General features: G+C 34.3%; 1 non-coding gene across 1 annotated transcript; it reads right to left on the bottom strand.

The window, feature by feature from the left end:
* Positions 1-17799: 17799 nt before the first annotated feature.
* Positions 17800-17903, bottom strand: LOC112714133 (small nucleolar RNA R71). The gene has a single exon (XR_003159088.1). It is a non-coding gene; the product is annotated as a small nucleolar RNA R71 (small nucleolar RNA).
* Between the last annotated feature and the right edge of the window lie 1684 nt (positions 17904-19587).

Here is a 19587-nt window from a genome sequence, read left to right as displayed (position 1 = left end):
GAAAACCGATTAAAACCGCACTAATTCGAATTTAATTGAATTTTATCTTTTGCAAACCGCTAGATCGGATCTATTTTTTATAACCGATCCAATACAATCTAAACTGCATAATGTGCTATAATATTATTATTTTATTATTATATTTATAATTATACTTATAACATATTTAATTTGTTATACACTTTTCTATTATTCATGTACTATTATTATTATTTAATAAATATTTTATGTTCAAAATATTATTTATTTATTTATTTTAACTAACCTATAATTTTATTTTTATTGCTATGTTATCGTTGGCTTTTTAAAATATTGTTAAGAGTTGTTATGTCATTGTTGGTTATTTAAAATTTGATAATGAGACTTGTTATATGTATTTAATTTTTTTAGTTAAAAAATCGCAAATCCAAACTGCTTGTAATCGGATCGGATCGGATCAAATTTCCAAAAATAGTTCATCTAATCTAAACCGCACCGCACATAAATTAAGCGTTTGGATCGGATGACTTTTTCCCTTAAAACCGAACAAAACCGCACCGCGAACGCCCTATCTCCAACTGGGTATATCATTTTTTTATCTTTTTATTTATAATACTTCTAATTGTATTTAAGTTTATTTTTATTAATTAGATCAAACTCAGTTGTACTCTCTTTATAACTCAATTATATTCATTATATTACTTTTTTTTAAGACAATCTTATCCTTAGGGTTTTAAAAAGAAAAAAAATAATTCTATTTTTATTTTTATTTTTATTTTTATTTAAACAAACTAATCTATTGCATTCAAAAAGATATATATTCTACTAAGATTCTATCGTTTAAAATAAAATCTCATAGTGATAATCCAATATAAATTTTGTCTTTCAATAACTGAATTCAATTTGGCTTGGTAGATAAAATTCAAAACAAGCACTTTTTGAGCAAATTTAATTTAAATTGAATTTGGACTTGGACTATACACATCCAAGCGAGTCTTAACTCTGAAATAGAAAGCAACAGCTCTTCCTCTACCTCCAACAGTGCTTATCAAATTTATCATCCCATCCATTTGAGTTTTATTTAAAGAAAAATTTTTATAGTATCTCTGAGTTTGATAGATGAAGGACTAATTTATTACCAATTTAAGTTCTATTTAAAGGAAAATTTTCATGTTAGTAGGATATGTCAAGATAAACAATCCATATCGTGCTACCTAAATTTTGATAAATATAATACAAAAACTTTAATTCTAGCATATGAAAAAAAAAAAAAAAAACACCAGCATAGCTGAAATTATTCCTCAACCACACTCTCTGAATTGATACTTTTTTTTTTTGTTTTGTTTTGGTCGGTAACTTGTTTTTGTTTAATACACATTTTGTGGGGTACTGATTTTCGTTGGCCCCATCCCAACCAATTTGAACCCACTTATTTATAGGGTAGAATTAATAGGATGTTGTTGGACATTGACAACTTTAAAGTTTAAATCGATTCTTAAATTATTAGATAGAAATATAGAGATGAAGATATAGTAATTTGTCTAGTTTTGTTTGATTATTTCTACTATGAAAAAATTGTGTGTTCTTATATTTATCTATCTTATTATATATTAAAACAATATTCAAACACAATTTTTATTATGACAAAAATAAATACACGGGGATGATACGCAGAATTTATAAGGATTGAGTTTAATGTGATTCTTATTATATGGTACTCTACTATCCCAACCTTCACATCAATCAATATAATGCATAATTACAAAATTTCAACATCAAGAATCTTTTCCATTTTCTCTTTTTTCCAATAAGTATAACGTGTGTATTTTGTATTTGTCGGCAGAAACTAGAATGTGATCTAGTGAACAAGGCTAAGTCCATTACGAATCAAGACTATAATGTGTATATCTTTTTATATTTATACTTAAGTTAAAAATTAATTTAACCTTTGAATTTTTTCTCGTTAATAATTTCGGTTATTGAGTTTTGAAACTGATTAATTTGGTTTAGTTTTATAGCTGTGACTTGTAAATTAAGTTAGTACGTATCGCATATTTCGTCTCTTGATATCGTTAATATGATGTTGATACTGAATAAATCATTATATGTAACCTATTACAAAATTGGGTACGTCCCAGATGCATGATACGTGACAATTGGCACAACACATCAGCAATTCGGTTTTGTGCCATGTAAATGAGACCAAATAATATACCACTAATGACGTCTAGAGTCTAGACATAGTGCTATGTTAAATGTCACATGTTAATAAATTATTAATTGAGATATAATATGTTAATTATTTTGTGACATATGATATTAATTTAATTATCATATCATTATATCATGTGATATTTTATATGACATATTATTTAACTAATGAAAAATCGATTTGATCAGCAATTATATTTTTAGGACTAATATAACTAATAAAATTTTTTGGAACAAACTATTTTTTAAAAACGAATTTAGGTATTAACCCTCAAGACATAATATGCATAAGAGAATAAGTTGGTTTACAGTTATGAAATTTAAGACCAAACGAGATCAATTTAAAAATCTAAGGAGAACGTTGATTGAAGAGCAAGTTGATTAGCGAATAAATAACTAGGCCATTTAGTATGACTATGCTACGATATTTTAAAATGTATTGTTAAAATTAAAGTAACGTTTTTTTATTATTAAATATCGTTTTTTTTAAATATTGCTAAAAATATTACTAAAATATAAAAAAATACGACTTTAATTTTAATAATACTTACATATCTACATAATTACTATATCATAACCATACTAAAATCCACCTATATAAATATTTATGGGTCAAATTGATTATTATGTAATTTTTTTTTTAATTTTTTGGTTTGAACATAGCATCTATATTTTATTTCAGAATCCCATTTTTGAATAGAGCATAGGCCCAAATTTAGGATTTGGATGTCAAAAACAAAAGATCTATAGTACACCAAAAAGAAAAAAATGAAAGATCTATAAGCTTTCTTACCCAGAAATTATATTTGAAGTGTTCAATGACAAAAATTTGACGGCATATCATGATCCTCTCAAACCCCCGCCAACAAATGATCATTGCATGGCAAAGCAAGGCCCATATCTAGGTTGACAAGTATACCTTGCTAGAAGGTGCTTCAGGGTTCAATTTCTAGCTATGACTACGGGTTATATGGAATTCATGGAGAAGAGAAAGAGATGTGAGTATTAAGATGTATCTTGACCCAAAAAAATATTTAAATGGTGTGGCTGAGATAGTGTACGAGTAATAAACATATTTTATCTCATAAATAGCCACACTAAGGACCAAAGTTTGATTTTCAACAGTAACTTGTTTGTGATGAAAAAGAACCTTTAATATGTGTGAGTGGATTAGTATGTCAGTGTGTATGTGAAGAACCGAAGATTGATGGTTTAGAAGTTATAATAAATTCTTGTTGTAAGTATAGTTACTAAACCAAGCAATCAACCTTTCTTACAAACATTTTGGTTGTCACAAGTAACAAACCCCTAAATAAATTGATAACCGAAGTATTTAAACCTCGGATCGTCTTCTCAAGGAATTGCAGGGAGGTATGACTTATTATTGGCTATGAAAAAAGGTAAAATTTTGGAGGTTTTGAGAATGAGGAACAAGTATGATAAATGATAAGCGAAATAAATAAATAACTTATAAAATAAACTCTTGGCAAGATATGAAAATTCGGAAGTCCTATCCTAGTTACTCCTATAAGAATGGAAGTTAATCCCACTTAGTTAACCTTTGCGTAAGCAAGGGAAAGTCCAGTGAACCAATTGGTTAGATTTCCCAAGTCCTAGCCAAATCCTAAGGAAAGACTAGAGTTAGTGAAATTCCAGTTAATTAGCCGACATAACAATCAATCATGAATAGTTGAGAACATGAGAGCTTCCAGTTAATCAATTAAAGCCAATAGTAAATAATCTAAATTAAAACTAAAGAAAAGCAATCATGAGTCTGAAATACCTCAAATTATATTAAATAAAAAATATCAATTCTAACATGGACAATATCATCAGCCAATTAGGCAACATCAATCAAACACAATTAAAAATATCAGAGTAAATAAAAGTAGAAGAGAAACATAAATTATTGAACCTGATGAAGATAAAATAATCTTGAAGTGAAAAGAAATCCTAATCCTAAAATAAATTCTAATCCTAATCCTAATCCTAAGAGAGAGGAGAGAACCTCTCTCACTAAAAACTACATCTAAAACTAAAAATTATGAATTATGAAAGCCTGATGAGTCTCTGCATGTTCCCTGACTTTAATCTGTATTTCTGGGCCGAAAACTGGGTTGAAATCTGGCCCAGAATCTCTGCCAGCGACTTTTGTAATTATGCAGATCGCGTCACGCGGACGCGTCATTCGGCGTTTTTCTTTTCCATGCGGGCGCGTCATCCATGCCTCCGCGTCGCTTCTGCTTTTCCAATCCGCGCGTCTTCGTCACTCATGCGGCCGCGTCACTGCGAATTCCTTTCTTCCGCGCGGTCGCGTCACTGACGCGTACGCGTCACTTCTCGCTGGTCATCTCCTTAATTTCTTCTGTTCCTTCCATTTTTGCAAGCTTCCTTCCCAATCTTTCACTCATTCATGCCCTATAAAGCCTGAAACACTTAACACACAGATCAAGGCATCGAATGGTAATAAGAGAGGATTAAGATTAGCTAAATTAAGACCAAAGAAGCATGTTTTCAATCATAGAACTAAACTAGGAAGGAATTGTAAAACCATGCAAATCTTATGAATAAGTGGGTGAAAAGCTTGATAAAACCACTCAATTAAATACAATAAAAACTATGAAATAGTGGTTTATCAACCTCCCCACACTTAATCATTAGCATGTCCTCATGCTAAACTCAAAGAGACCAAATAAATGAATAGGAAAAGGCAAGACTCATGCAATGCAGCCTATGAATGTGAATGCAACTACATGCAAAATGTTTCTACATACTTGGTAAAAAAGTAAATAAATCCTTCAAGAATAAATATGAACTGGATTTCACTAATTCAAATCATACAGTGAAAATAAATAAACTTGTAAGAAGATAGCTCATGAAAGCAGGGAACATAGAATCAAGCATTGAACCCTCACTGGTAGTGTATATCATTCTAATCTCTCAAGTGTCTAGGGTCAATCACTCTACTCTTTCCTAGTCATGCTTTCTAAACTTTGTTCTTCATCTAACCAATCAACAAATATTTAATGTATACATACAAACATCATGAGGTCTTTTCAGGGTTGTAATGGGACTGAGGTAAAGGTAAGGATGTACATATAAGGCTAAGTGAGCTAACAGAGTGAATCCTTGATTAGTCTAAGATCTCACCTAATATATACATACTTTATAAAATTTAAAATTCTTTACCTAGCTACCCAAATTTTTCCCACTTTTGTATTACATGCTCATGTATCAAACTTATTTTTTTGAATTTTGTCCCATGTGCATTGCTTTATTTTACATTTGGAGAATTCTTTTATATCCCCTTTATTTAAATACTGAATTTTTTTTATATGCACATGGTAATTTAATTACTTTGATTTCACATGAGCATGCTTCCCAAAAAATTTTTATTTTGAAATATCTTTATTCTTTTTAACTTTCTACCTTGTTTCTATCATCCGTGTTCCCATAAAGTTTCCCCACACTTAAACAATTACACAATTTCTATCTTAAGCTAACGAAGGATTCAACTTGGGATTTTTATTTTATTTTTCTGCTTAAGGCTAGTAATGTGGTTATAAAACAAGAGGGGATTTAAAGGCTCAAGGGGGCTAACAAGGGTGATGTAAAGGTAGGGTAATTTGGGAATGGTGAGCTAGAATCAAACAATGGCCTTAATCATATGCAAGCATGTAAATATACTAAATAATGGACATATAGAATGGAACAAAGTAAAGATTGCAATTATAGAGAAGAAAACACACAAGAATAAAATATTATGGTTAAATAATGTAACCATGCAATTAAGCTCAAAATCTCACATGTTGTGTGTTCTTTGGCTCAAAAACCATGTTCCAAATACAACTTCAAACAAATTTAGCACAAATTTTTTCAATTTAAATTAGTGAAATACTATAAAAATTTCTTGAAAAAGAAAATATTACTTCAACCAAGTAGTAACTAAATGCATAAAATCAAACAAACATGCAATCAAATATGCAAATGCAATAATGAATAAACAAAGAAAATAAAATAATGGTGTTGAAAAGAAGAAAATAGCTAACCGATGGAGATCGGTATCGACCTCCCACACTTAAAGATTGCACCGTCCTCGGTGCATGCTAAGATGTGCAGGTGGATGGGTTGTTCCAACTGATGCTTCTCTCCAAAGATTGTGCAGATGGACTTGTCTTGTCTCCCCATGTAAACGTCTTCCGGTTCCCCTCTGGGTGGCCATCCTAAAAGAAAAAGGGAAGAAAAGTAACCCAGAAATAAAGATAAGAAAATAAATGAAGTACGGATGGGTTAATACCAAATGATAAGGGTCTCATTTACATAGAAGCTTCAACATGTACGTGAGAAAATAATAGAAGCCATCGCATGCCGGTGGTACAAAATGTACAACAATGCGGAAGAGAGTGAGTAATGAAAGACAATGTAAGTTCATGTCCATGCAAAAGGAATACATGTATCATAAAAGATTGACATTGATAGAAAAATAGCATCACCCAACATTGTAAAACAAGTCACTAAAAATTATACCAGAAAAGATGCAACAGTTAAACAAGAAAATCAACACCAAAGGAAAACTAATAAATTTAGAAAAGAAAAGAAAAATATGCACTAAATTAAAATGCAATGAATGAAATATGTAAATAAATAAAATGAAAGATAAGAAGAATGAGAAGGGAAAGAAGTGAGTAAGAAAGGAGGGAGGAAAAAATAAGGATTGGGGAAGAAAAGATAAGATATTTGGCAAATTAGGATAAGCTGTGCGGTGCAAGCGACGCGGAAGCGTGGGGCACGCAGTCGCGTGACTTGCGTTTGAAGTTAATCAATGCAGTCGCGTCGGTCACGTGGTTGCGTGACACATTTTATGCTACTGGCGCGAGGGCAGCCTCGCGCTCGCACAACTCTCTGTTCAGAATCTTATTTTGCCAAATTTTGGGTGATGCGATCGTGTAGTCGTCGCGATCGCGTGAGCCATGCGTCTGCGTGGTAAGGTTGTGCTTTCAGCACCAGTCCATCACCACTCCAGCATAACTTTCGGCTATGCACCATTTTCACGTCGATTTTCATGGCACGCGGCCGCGTGGGTGACACGGACGCGTGGGAGGCATTTTTCCCACATGACGCAAACACGTTAGCGACGTGGTCACGTGGATCAATTTGTGCCAAAGGCACGCCTCCAGCCACGCTCTCGCGTGACTCTTTGTTTAATTATCTGATGAGTGGATAATTTATACGCTTTTTGGCATTGTTTTTAGGTAGTTTTTAGTAAGTTCAAGCTACTTTTAGGGATGTTTTCATTAGTTTTTATGTTAAAATCACATTTCTGTACTTTACTATGAGTTTGTGTATTTTTCTGTGATTTCAGGTAATTTCTGGCTGAAATTGAGGGACTTGAGCAAAACTCTGAAAAAGGCTGACAAAAGGACTGCTGATGCTGTTGGAATCTGACCTCCCTGCACTCGAAATGAATTTTCTGGAGCTACAGAACTCCAAATGGCACATTCTCAACGGCGTTGGAAATTAGACATCCAGAGCTTTCCAGAAATATATAATAGTCCATACTTTATTCGGAAATTGACGACGTAACTTGGCGTTGAACGCCCAGTACATGCTGCTGTCTGGAGTTAAACGCCAGAAACACGTCATGATCCAGAGTTGAACGCCCAAAACACGTTATAACTTGGCATTCAACTCCAAGAAAAGCCTCAGCTCGTGGATAGATCAAGCTCAGCCCAAACATATACCAAGTGGGCCCCGGAAGTGGATTTATGCATCAATTACTCACTCATGTAAACCCTAGTAGCTAGTTTAGTATAAATAAGACTTTTTACTAGTGTATTAGTAGTCTTTTGACCACGTTTCATCTTTGATCTCAGTTTTGTTTTATTCTTCATCTTAAGAGGCTATTGATCACGTTTTAGGGGGCTGGCCATTCGGCCATGCCTGAACCTTTCACTTATGTATTTTCAACGGTGGAGTTTCTGCACACCATAGATTAAGGGTGTGGAGCTCTGCTGTACCTCAAGTTTCAATACAATTACTATTACTTTCTATTCAATTCTCTTTTATTCTTATTCCAAGATATACGTTGCACAACACTTTGATGAATGTGATGATCCGTGACACTCATCATCATTCTCACCTATGAACGCGCGTGACTGACAACCACTTCCGTTCTACCTTAGGCCGGGCGCATATCTCTTAGATTCCCCAACAGAATCTTCGTGGTATAAGCTAGATAGATGGCGGCATTCATGGGGATCCAGAAAGTCTAACCTTGTCTGTGGTATTCCGAGTAGGATCCTGGGAATCTGGAAAGTCTAACCTTGTCTGTGGTATTCCGAGTAGGATTCCGGTATTGAATGACTGTGACGAGCTTCAAACTCCTGAAGGCTGGGCGTGATGACAAACGCAAAAGAATCAATGGATTCTACTCCAACCTGATTGAGAACCGACAGATGATTAGCCGTGCTGTGACAGAGCATTTGGACCATTTTCACTGAGAGGATGGGATGTAGCTATCAACAAGGGTGATGCCTCCAGACGATTAGCCGTGCAGTAACAGCGCATAGGACCATTTTCCCGAGAGGATTAAAAGTAGCCATTGATGATGGTGATGCCCTACATACAGCTTGCCATGGAAAGGAGTAAGAAGGATTGGATGAGAGCAATAAGAAAGTAGAGATTCGAAAGGATTCTAGCATCTCCACACGCCTATCTGAAATTCCTACTATTGATTTACATAAGTATTTCTATCCCTTTTTATTTTATTTATCTTTTAAATTATCTAATCCAATTACATTTGACCCTATGAATCCACTTAACTGAGATTTACAAGGTGACCATAGCTTGCTTCATACCAACAATCTCTGTGGGATCGACCCTTACTCACGTAAGGTATTACTTGGATGACCCAGTACACTTGCTGGTTAAGTTGAACGGAGTTGTGTCCACACATAGTTGAAAAAGCAATGAATTTTACAAAATACAATAACAAAGGAATCACAATTTCGTCCACCAAGTTTTTGGCGCCGTTGCCGGGGATTGTTCGAGTTTGGACAACTGACAGTTCATCTTGTTGCTCAGATTAGGTAATTTTCTTTTCAAAAAACTTTTTCAAAATTTTTCTTTTCTTTTTCGTTTTTCCAAAAATATTTTCGAAAAAAATCAATAAAAATCCAAAAAAATCATAAAATCATAAAAATCAAAAAAATATTTTGTGTTTCTTGTTTGAGTCTTGAGTCAACTTTTAAGTTTGGTATCAATTGCATGCTTTTTAAAATTTTTTCTTGCATTTTTCAAAAATTCCATGCATTCATAGTGTTCTTCATGATCTTTAAGATGTTTTTGACAAGTCTTCTTGTTTGATCTTGATGTTTTCTTGTTTTGTGTTGTTTGTTGTTTTTCATATGCATTTTTTGTTTGTTAGAGTCCATGCATTAAAGATTTCTAAGTTTGGTGTTGGTGGGCGAAATCGTGATTCATTCTTTTCACTTCAACAATCCAAGGTAATGGCTCCAAAGACTTGGTGCACAGAACCATGGTCCAAAATTAACTTCACAGTCTCGCTCAACTAACTAGCAAGTGCACTGGGTCGTCCAAGTAATACCTTACGTGAGTAAGGGTCGATCCCACGGAGATTGTTGGTATGAAGCAAGCTATGGTCACCTTGTAAATCCCAGTCAGGAGGATAAAATTATGGAATTTAGAAAATCAAATATGATTCATAAAAATAAACAGAAAATAAAATGGATAGAGATACTTATGTAAATCAATAGTGGAAATTTTAGATAGGCGTATGGAGGTGTTGTGCTCCTCTTGAATCTCTACTTTCTTATTACATTCATCCAATCCTTCTTACTCCTTTCCATGGCAAGCTGTATGTAGGGCATCACCGTTGTCAATGGCTACATCCCATCTTCTCAGTGAAAACGTTCCTATGCTCTGTCACAGCACGGCTAATCATCTGTCGGTTCTCAATCAGGTTGGAATATAATCCCTTGATTCTTTTGCGCTTGTCATCACGCCCAGCCTTCAGGAGTTTGAAGCTCGTCACAGTCATTCAATCCCAGAATCCTACTCAGAATACCATAGACAAGGTTTAGACTTTCCGGATCCTCATGAATGCCGCCATCTATCTAGCTTATACCACGAAGATTCTGTTGAGGAATCTAAGAGATATGCGCCCGGCCAAGAGTAGAACGGAAGTGGTTGTCAGTCACGCGCGTTCATAGGTGAGAATGATGATGAGTGTCACGGATCATCACATTCATCAAAGTTAAGTGCAACGTATATCTTGGAATAAGAATAAAAGAGAATTGAATAGAAAGTAATAGTAATTGTATTGAAACTTGAGGTACAGCAGAGCTCCACACCCTTAATCTATGGTGTGCATAAACTCCACCGTTGAAAATACATAAGTGAAAGAGGTTCAGGCATGGCCGAATGGCCAGCCCCCAAAACGTGGTCACTGGATCAAAATACAATCCAGGATCAAAAACCCAAGATGATAATATGATAGTAAAGAGTTCTATTTATAATTAACTAGCTACTAGGGTTTACAGAAGTAAGTAATTGATGCATAAATCCACTTCCGGGGCCCACTTGGTGTATGTTTGGGCTGAGCTTGGTCTATCCACGAGCTGAGGATTTTCTTGGAGTTGAACTCCAAGTTATAACGTGTTTTGGGCGTTCAACTCCGGATCATGACGTGTTTCTGGCGTTTAACTCCAGACAGCAGCATGTACTTGGCGTTCAACACTAAGTTACGTCGTCAATTTCTGAATAAAATATGGACTATTATATATTGCTGGAAAGCTCTGGATGTCTACTTTCCAACGCCGTTGAGAGCGCGCCATTTAGAGTTCTATAGCTCCAGGAAATCCATTTCGAGTGCATGGAGGTCAGATTCCAACAGCATCAGTAGTCTTTTTGTCAGCCTTTTTCAGAGTTTTGCTCAAGTCCCTCAATTTCAGCCAGAATTTACCTGAAATCACAGAAAAACACACAAACTCATAGTAAAGTCCAGAGATGTGAATTTAACATAAAAACTAATGAAAACATCCCTAAAAGTAGCTCAAACTTACTAAAAACTACCTAAAAACAATGCCAAAAAGCGTATAAATTATCCGCTCATCACAACACCAAACTTAAATTGTTGCTTGTCCCCAAGCAACTGAAAATCAAATAGGATAAAAAGAAGAGAATATACTATAAATTCCAAAATATCAATGAATATTAATTCTAATTAGATGAGCGGGACTTTTAGCTTTTTGCTTCTGAACAGTTTTGGCATCTCACTTTTTCCTTTGAAGTTTAGAATGATTGGCATCTCTGGGAACTTAGAATTTCAGATAGTGTTATTGATTCTCCTAGTTAAGTATGTTGATTCTTGAACACAGCTACTTTTTGAGTCTTGGCCGTGGCCCTAAGCATTTTGTTTTCCAGTATTACCACTGGATACATAAATGCCACAGACACATAACTGGGTGAACCTTTTCAGATTGTGACTCAGCTTTGCTAGAGTCCCCAGTTAGTGGTGTCCAGAGCTCTTAAGCACACTCTTTTGCTTTGGATCCTTTTTACCCTTGCCTTTTGGTTTTAAGGGCTATTGGCTTTTTCTGCTTGCTTTTTCTCTTTTTTTTCAAAAATATTTTTTTTTCGTCAATTAATTTTTTAATTTTTTTTGCTATTCACTGCTTTTTCTTGCTTCAAGAATCAAATTCATAATTTTTCAGATTGTCAATAACATTTCTCCTTGTTCATCATTCTTTTAAGAGCCAACAATTTTAACATTCATAAACAACAAGATCAAAAATATGCACTGTTTAAGCATTCATTCAGAAAGCAAGAAGTATTGTCACCACATCAATATAATTAAACTAAATTCAAGGATAAATTCGAAATTTATGTACTTCTTGTTCTTTTGAATTAAAACAAATTTTTTTTAAGAGAGGTGAAGGATTTATAGAATTTATTCATAGCTTTAAGACATAGTTACTACATACTAATGATCATGTAATAGATAAACATATAAAAAACGAAAAGTAGAAAAAAAATTTTAGAACAAGGAATGAGTCCACCTGAGTGAGGGTGGCGCCTTCTTGAAGATCCAATGGTGCTTTTTGAGCTCCTTTATGTCTCTTCCTTGCTTCTGTTGCATGATCCCTAGTGATTTTGGTGTTCCTATCCTTAGTTGCTTCCAATAATTATGTGGAGGAACATGTATCCCCTGAGGTATCTCAGGGATTTCTTGATTTGCAGTCAAATATTCTACCACTGAGCTATAGACCCTTTAGATGAGTCTTTCCATCTCCCATGACTCGGAGGTGGAAGCTTTTTGTCTTTCCTTTTTCTCTTTTTTTTTCTTCTTTTTTTTTTGAGGTTTCTCTGAATTATTGATTTTTTTAGTTTCTCTTGACTTCCTCTTTAGAGTCCTTTCAGGTTCATGATCTGCTTCAATAAGAATGTTCTTGTCCTTGCTCCTGCTCATATAGGGAAGAAGAGAACAAGAAAAGAAAGAGGAATCCTCTATGTCACAGTAAAGAGGTTCCTTATTGTTAGTAGAAGAAGAAAGGAATAAAAGTGGAGAATCCAATCACAATGGTGAGGATAGAGGCAGTGATTGGAGATGAAGAGAGGTGAAGAGAAGTGTTAGTAAATAAATAAAATAAATAGAAAGAGATGAGGGGGAGAGAAATTCGAAAATAATTTTGAAAAATGGGTTAGTAATTTTCGAAAATTAAAACTAAAATTTGAAACAATTAATTAATTAAAAAGAATTTTTGAAAGAGAGGGAGGTATTTTCGAAAATTAGAGAGGGAAAAGTAGTTAGATGGTTTTGAAAAAGATAAGAAACAAACAAAAAGTTAGTTAGTTGATTGAAAAAAAGATATTAAAATCAATTTTGAAAAGATAAGAAGATAAGAAGTTAGAAAAGATATTTTAAAATTTTTTTTGAAAAAGATAAAATTTTGAAAAAAAATATGATATAAAAGATATGATTTAAAAAGATATGGTTTTGAAAAGATAAGATTGAAATTAGTTTTGAAAAAGATTTGAATTTTAAAATCACAATTAATGACTTGACTCACAAGAAATCACAAGATATGTTTCTAGAACTTAAAATTTGAATCTTTCTTAACAAGAAAGTAACAAACTTGAAATTTTTGAATCAAAACATTAATTTTTGATGCAATTTTCGAAAATATGATGTAAAGATAAGAAAAAGATTTTGAAAATATTTTGAAAAAGATTTTTGAAATTTTCAAAAATGATGAAAAAATGGAAAGATATGATTTTTGAAAAAGATTTTAAAAAGATAAGATTTAAAAGATAAGATATTTTTTTGATTTTTGATTTTTTTTTATGAGAGAGAAAAACACTAAAAATACTCAATGCATGAAAATTTTGGATCAAAACACATGATGCATGCAAGAACACTATGAATGTCAAGATGAACACCAAGAACACTTTGAAGATCATGATGAACATCAAGAACATATTTTTGAAAAATTTTCAAGAAAAGAAAACATGCAAGACACCAAACTTAGAAATTTTTCATGTTTAGACTCTATGAATGCAAGAATGCATATGAAAAACACCATACAACACAAAACAAGAAAATATGAAGATCAAACAAGAAAGTTCATCAAAAACAACTTGAAGATCATGATGAACACTATGAATGCATGAATTTTTCGAAAATTTTATGCAAGAAAAAGATGAACATGCAATTGACACCAAACTTATGACTTGACACAAGACTCAAACAAGAAACACAAAATATTTTTGATTTTATGATTTTCTAATTTTTTTTTGTATTTTATTTGATTTTTTTCGTAAAATATATAGGAAAAATAAAATAAGAAATTCAAAATTTTTAATATGAATTCCAGGAATCTTCGCAATGTTAGTTTAAAGCTCCAGTCTAGGAATTAGACATGGCTTAATAGCCAGCCAAGCTTTTGTGAAAGCCCCGGTCCAAAACACTAGACATGGCCAATGGCCAGCCAAGCTTTAGCATACAGCTAATAATCAAATTAGCTTGCCTCTATGAAGATGGTTTTGAAGCCTCAGTCCAAAAGAATTTAGACATGGCTTTACAGCCAGCCAGACTTCAACATGCTTCATGAAACTCTAGAATGCATATTAAAAAATTTTTTGAATAATTTTCGAAAATAGGGAGAAGATTTTGAAAAGATTTTCGAAATTTTTTTTAATAAAATAAAAATTACCTAATCTGAGCAACAAGATGAACCGTCAGTTGTCCATACTCGAACAATCCCCGGCAACGGCGCCAAAAACTTGGTGGGCAAAATCGTGATTCATTCTTTTCACTTCAACAATCCAAGGTAATGGCTCCAAAGACTTGGTGCACAGAACCATGGTCCAAAATTAACTTCACAGTCTCGCTCAACTAACCAGCAAGTGCACTGGGTCGTCCAAGTAATACCTTACGTGAGTAAGGGTCGATCCCACGGAGATTGTTGGTATGAAGCAAGCTATGGTCACCTTGTAAATCCCAGTCAGGAGGATAAAATTATGGAATTTAGAAAATCAAATATGATTCATAAAAATAAACAGAAAATAAAATGGATAGAGATACTTATGTAAATCAATAGTGGAAATTTCAGATAGGCGTATGGAGGTGCTGTGCTCCTCTTGAATCTCTACTTTATTATTACATTCATCCAATCCTTCTTACTACTTTCCATGGCAAGCTGTATGTAGGGCATCACCGTTGTCAATGGCTACATCCCATCCTCTCAGTGAAAACGTTCCTATGCTCTGTCACAGCACGGCTAATCATCTGTCGGTTCTCAATCAGGTTGGAATAGAATCCCTTGATTCTTTTGCGCTTGTCATCACGCCCATCCTTCAGGAGTTTGAAGCTCGTCACAGTCATTCAATCCCAGAATCCTACTCAGAATACCATAGACAAGGTTTAGACTTTCCGGATCCTCATGAATGCCGCCATCTATCTAGCTTATACCACGAAGATTCTGTTGAGGAATCTAAGAGATATGCGCCCGGCCAAGAGTAGAACGGAAGTGGTTGTCAGTCATGTGCGTTCATAGGTGAGAATGATGATGAGTATCACGGATCATCACATTCATCAAAGTTAAGTGCAACGTATATCTTGGAATAAGAATAAAAGAGAATTGAATAGAAAGTAATAGTAATTGTATTGAAACTTGAGGTACAGCAGAGCTCCACACCCTTAATCTATGGTGTGCAGAAACTCCACCATTGAAAATACATAAGTGAAAGAGGTTCAGGCATGGCCGAATGGCCAGCCCCCAAAACGTGGTCACTGGATCAAAATACAATCCAGGATAAAAAACCCAAGATGATAATATGATAGTAAAGAGTTCTATTTATAATAAACTAGCTACTAGGGTTTACAGAAGTAAGTAATTGATGCATAAATCCACTTTCGGGGCCCACTTGGTGTATGTTTGGGCTGAGCTTGGTCTATCCACGAGCTGAGGCTTTTCTTGGAGTTGAACTCCAAGTTATAATGTGTTTTGGGCGTTCAACTCCGGATCATGACGTGTTTCTGGCGTTTAACTCCAGACAGCAGCATGTACTTGGCGTTCAATGCCAAGTTATGTCGTCAATTTCTGAATAAAATATGGACTATTATATATTGCTGGAAAGCTCTGGATGTCTACTTTCCAACGCCGTTGAGAGCGCGCCATTTGAAGTTCTGTAGCTCCAGAAAATCCATTTCGAGTGCATGGAGGTCAGATTCCAACAACATCAGCAGTCCTTTTGTCAGCCTTTTTCAGAGTTTTGCTCAAGTCCCTCAATTTCAGCCAGAATTTACCTGAAATCACAGAAAAACACACAAACTCATAGTAAAGTCCAGAAATGTGAATTTAACATAAAAACTAATGAAAACATCCCTAAAAGTAGCTCAAACTTACTAAAAACTACCTAAAAACAATGCCAAAAAGCGTATAAATTATCCGCTCATCAGGTGTCTTGCATGTTTTCTTTGCATCAAAAAAAAATTTTCAAAATTATGTTCTTGATGTTCATCATGATCTTCAAAGTGTTCTTGGTGTTCATCTTGACATTCATAGTGTTCTTGCATGCATCATGAGTTTTGATTCATAATTTTCATGTTGTGAGTCATTTTTGTTGTTTTTTCTCTCTCATCATTAAAAATTCGAAAAAAAAAATAAAAATATCTTTTCCTTATTTTCCTCCAAATTTTTGAAATTTTGGGTTGACTTGGTCAAAAATTTTTAAAAATTAGTTGTTTCTTACAAGTTAAGTCAAAATTTCAATTTTAAAAATCTTATATTTTCAAAATCTTTTTCAAAAATTTTATCATTTTCATTTTTTTCTATTTCTCGAAAATTTCAAAATTCTTTTTCAAAATATTTTCAAAATCTTTTTTTTATCTTTATATCATATTTTCGAAAATTAGCTAACAATTAATGTGATTGATTCAAAAATTTGAAGTTTGTTACTTTCTTGTTAAGAAAGGTTCAATCTTTAAGTTCTAGAATCTTATCTTGTAGTTTCTTGTTAGTGAAGTAAGTAATTTCAAATTTTTGAATTAAATCTTTTTATCTTTTATCTTATCTTTTTCAAAAATTTTATCTTTTTCAAAATTTGATTTCAAAATATCTTATCTAACTTCTTATCTTCTTATCTTTTTCAAATTTGATTTTAATATCTTTTTCAATCAACTAACTAACTTTTTGTTTGTTTCCTATCTTTTTCAAAACCAACTAACTACCTATCCCTCTCTAATTTTCGAAAATACTTCTCTCTTTTCAAAAATTCTTTTTAATTGTTTTAAATTTTAATTTTAATTATATCTTATCTCTGATTTTCGAAAATCACTAACCACTTTTTCAAAATTATTTTCGAAATTCTCCATCTCTTTTCTTATTCTATTTAATTATTTATTTACTAACACTTCTCTTCACCTCTCTTCATCTAAAAATCCGAACCCATTCTTCTTCACTCTTATCCCCTTTCTTCTTCTACTAATATAAAGGAATCTCTATACTGTGACATAGAGGATTCCTCTTCTTTTCTTGTTTTCTTCTCTTTCATATGAGTAGGAACAGGGAAAAAGGCACTCTTGTTGAAATTGATCCTGAACCTGAAAGGACTCTAAAAAGGAAACTAAGAGAAACTAAATTATAATAATCCAGAAACAACCTTTCAGAAATTTTCGAACAAGAGAAGGAGATGGCAGCCGAAAATAATAATAATGCAAGGAGAATGCTTGGTGACTTCACAAAGCCAACGTCCAAATTTAATGGAAGAAACATCTCCATTCCTGCCATTGGAGCCAATAATTTTGAGCTGAAACCTCAGCTAGTTGCCTTAATGCAACATAACTGCAAGTTTTATGGACTTCCATCTGAAGATCCTTATCAGTTTTAAACTAAGTTCTTGCAGATCTGTGAGACTGTAAAGACGAATGGAGTTGATCCTGAAGTCTACAGACTCATGTTTTTCCCTTTTGCTGTAAGAGACAGAGCTAGAATATGGTTGGATTCACAACCCAAGGATAGCCTGGACTCCTGGGATAAGCTGGTCACTGCCTTCTTAGATAAATTCTTTCCTCCTCAAAAGCTGAGCAAGCTTAGAGTGGATGTTCAGACCTTCAAACAAAAAGATGGTGAATCCCTCTATGAAGCTTGGGAAAGATACAAGCATCTGACCAAAAGGTGCCCATCTGACATGTTTTCAGAATGGACCATATTAGATATATTCTATTATGGTCTATCTGAATTTTCGAAAATGTCATTGGACCATTCTGCAGGTGGATTTATTCACCTAAAGAAAATGCCCGAAGAGGCTCAAGAACTCATTGACATGGTTGCAAACAACCAATTCATGTACACTTCTAAGAGGAATTCCGTGAATAATGGGATACCTCAGAAGAAAGGAGTTCTTGAAATTGATGCTCTGAATGCCATATTGGCTCAGAACAAAGTGTTGACTCAACAGGTCAACATGATCTCTCAAAATCTGAATGGATGGCAACATGCATCCAACAGTACTAAAGAGGCAGCTTCTGAAGAAGCTTATGATCCTGAGAACCCTGCCATGGCAGAGGTTAATTACATGAGTGAACCTTATGGAAACACCTATAACTCATCATGCAGAAATCATCCAAATTTCTCATGGAAGGATCATCAAAAGCCTCAACAAGGCTTTAACAATGGTGGACGTAACAGGCTGAGCAATAGCAAGCCTTTTCCATCATCTTCTCAGCAACAGACAGAGAATTCTGAACAAAACACTTCTAATTTAGCCAATCTAGTCTCTGATCTGTCAAAAGCCACTTTCAGTTCATGAGTGAAACAAGATCCTCTATCAGAAATCTGGAGGCACAAGTGGGCCAGCTGAGTAAGAAAGTCATTGAAACTCCTCCCAGTATTCTCCCAAACAATACAGAAGAGAATCCAAAAAGAGAGTGCAAGGCCATTGATGTGATCAATATGGCCGAATGTACAAGGGAGGAGGAGGACGAAAATCCTAGTGAGGAAGACCTCCTGGGACGTCCCTCAAGCAAGAAGGAATTTCCTATTAAGGATCCAAAGGAATCTGAGGCTCATATAGAGACCATAGAGATTCCATTAAATCTCCTTCTGCCATTCATGAGCTCTGAAGACTATTCTTCCTCTGAAGAGGATGAAGATGTGACTAGAGAGCAAGTTGCTCAATATTTAGGAGCTATCATGAAGCTGAATGCCAAGTTGTTTGGTAATGAGACTTGGGAAAGTGAACCTCCCTTGCTCATTAATGAGCTAGATACCTGGATTCAGCAAACTCTACCTCAAAAGAAACAAGATCCTGGCAAGTTTATAATACCTTGTACCATAGGCACCATGACCTTTGAAAAAGCTCTATGTGATCTAGGGTCAGGGATAAATCTTATGCCACTCTCTGTAATGGAGAAGCTGGGGATCATTGAGGTACAACCTGCCTTGTTCTCATTACAATTGGCAGACAAGTCATTGAGACAAGCTTATGGAATAGTGGAGGATGTGTTAGTAAAGGTTGAAGGCCTTTACATCCCTGCTGATTTCATAATCTTAGACACTAGGAAGGAAGAGAATGAATGCATCATCCTTGGAAGACCTTTCCTAGCTACAGCAGGAGCTGTGATAGATGTCAACAGAGGTGAAATAGTCCTTCAATTGAATGGGGACTACCTTGTGTTTAAGGCACATGGCCATCCCTCTGTGACAAAAGAGAGTAAGCATGAAGAGCTTCTCTCAGTTCAGAGTCAAGAAGAGCCCCTACAGTCAAACTCTAAGTTTGGTGTTGGGAGGCCACAACCAAAACTCTAAGTTTGGTGTTAAGACCCCATATACAAACTCTAAGTTTGGTGTTGAGACTATACAACATTGACCTGAT

This window comes from Arachis hypogaea, chromosome 9 (assembly GCF_003086295.3).
Source record: "Arachis hypogaea cultivar Tifrunner chromosome 9, arahy.Tifrunner.gnm2.J5K5, whole genome shotgun sequence".
Taxonomy (NCBI): Eukaryota; Viridiplantae; Streptophyta; class Magnoliopsida; order Fabales; family Fabaceae; genus Arachis; species Arachis hypogaea.
This window is presented reverse-complemented; position numbering and strand designations above follow the sequence as displayed.